The sequence below is a fragment of the Octopus bimaculoides genome, chromosome 9 (genome assembly GCF_001194135.2).
Source record: "Octopus bimaculoides isolate UCB-OBI-ISO-001 chromosome 9, ASM119413v2, whole genome shotgun sequence".
Classification (NCBI taxonomy): domain Eukaryota; kingdom Metazoa; phylum Mollusca; class Cephalopoda; order Octopoda; family Octopodidae; genus Octopus; species Octopus bimaculoides.
Window position 1 is genome coordinate 57,219,333 of NC_068989.1, and position 2,257 is coordinate 57,221,589.

Consider the following 2,257-nt stretch of genomic DNA (forward strand, 5'->3'; position numbering starts at 1 on the left):
CTCGGGGATATTCAGCGTGTCACAGTGTAACAAGGCTGACCCTTTGAATTACAGTCACAGCAGAAACAGGAAGTAAGAGTGAGAGAAAGTTGTAGTGAAAGAGTACAGCAGGGTTCGCCACCATCCCCTACCGGAACCTCGTGGAGCTTTTAGGTGTTTTCGCTCAATAAACAATGACAACGCAGGGTCTGGGAATCGAAACCACGATCCTACGACCGCGACTCCACTGCCCTAACCACTGGGCCATTGCGCCTCCACTTTCCTTAAGGTTAATATAAAGAATCTGACATCGTATCACAAAAAATCCACATTCTTCAGCAAAGTATTCATTTTGTTATGAGCCATGCATATACAACAAGATATAAGAAACTATACTAACCGCCTTTTATCTAGAAAGTATGAACAGCTGGAGTATTTTCTACAGGATGTTGGTCATGTCTTATAGAATATTTCTTGTGACATAACCAATAACCTAATTAGGACACAAAACAGTGCGCAGGCAGGTGTGTTCAAGTCTTGGTTTATAATCAGAAGAATCAACAAAGTTTCTAGTTGTCTTCAACTATGAATGTGAGATAAGACACTGCAAGAGTCTAGATAACTGAAAGTTTAAGACTAAGACACCAAAATGTGTTCATGACTACTCGTGTGGATAGACAAGTCGGGACCCTGGTAATATACTTAAAAATATGAGAATATTATCATCAAATATTCCGAAACTCATTGAACATAAGAGGCTGATTTCATTGATATGTATTTAAACAACACACACACACACACACACACACACACACACACACACACACACACACACACACACACACACACACACACACACATACATATATATATATATATATATATATATATATATCAACCAATTATAAAGAGAAGTATGTTTCTTGCGATGTGTTATATGTATTTTCTATAGAGGCTGGCGGGCTCACTGGTAAATACAATGGCTTACACTGTCTCTGATCGGTGCTGATAATAACAGAAGGGGAGAGAAAGACTTGTAAAAAGCCCTCATCTTCTTAAGACATAGTCGAATTACAAAACAGCGTCTCACTCTAATGGCCTGAGCTAAACTTGATGAAGAATAAACATGTTATAAATGCGCATTTAGAAGGTGTTATGAGGTGGGCAATGAAATAAAGTGTTTAAATGATGATTGACTTATTATTGTCTGCGAGACAAAGGGTGTCGACAACGGGCATTACTTCCAGTAATGGGTGATTTATAGCTAGATCCATGGTGTTTTATGTAGTCGGACTTAGAAAGAACAGCAGAGCAGTGGTAGGTTGGTGAAGAACGACGTAATGGCTACTACATCGCGGATATAGCCTTGCATCTCTCTCTATAATATTTCCATGTATATATACATGCATGTGTGTGTGTGTGTGTGTGTGTGTGTTTGTGTGTATGTGTACGTGTGTATGTGTATGTATGTATGTTGTATTCTTCCATCGCTGTTGTATTCTTCTGACACGTGGACATATTATGAAAGACATTACAAATTATTAGAGGAATTCCACCAAAAATGTCTTCATCGAATTTTAAACAATAAATGGGGTTTTTTTTTACTCCAAACACAGATGTCCTTGCTTCTGCAGGCATCACTTCAATTAAAGCATTGATTCTGAAGAGCCAAATGAGATGGTCTGGTCATACTTTTCGAATGGCGGTAGAACGCACACTCAAACAGCTCTTATATAAACAGCTTGCAGAGGGGAAATGCTATCGGTCTAAACCTAAAAAAAGGTTTAAGGACGACATAAAGACTACAATGAAGTCACTTGGAATGAATCCAGAAAACATAGAAATCCTTGCTTCGTATCGGCCTGGATTGCGAACAAAAGCGTGGAGTGGAGTGAAAGCGTTTGAAGAGGCCAGGATAACGCATGCAAGACTCAAGAGAGTTTTAAAGAAGAATGTTTCAATCGAGAAGGTGAATCACAATGACCTTTTTGTGAGTTCACTTTGTGACTGACCATGCCTTTCTTTTTCTGGGCTCAAATCTCATTTGTGGACCCAAGAAAAACGAACCTCCACCAACTATTCTGCCTAGATATCTATGCACACTTTTCAATGCCATATATGCCATAATGTCTGAAAATCTAACGGAGGCCTCAAAACACAATTTAAGATCTACAAAGATCAGAACTTAACTGCAGCTCTTGGTGATCCAAACCGGATATGCAATTTATGTGGATGTATGTATGTATGTATATATATGTATATATATATATATATATAT

General features: G+C 38.4%; 1 protein-coding gene across 1 annotated transcript in view; it reads left to right on the plus strand.

The window, feature by feature from the left end:
* Positions 1-2,257, plus strand: part of LOC106871386 (uncharacterized) — a gene marked incomplete at its 3' end in the record, with an annotated part of 540,352 nt that overhangs the window by 120,460 nt on the left and 417,635 nt on the right. The gene's annotated exons all lie outside the window — the stretch shown is intronic.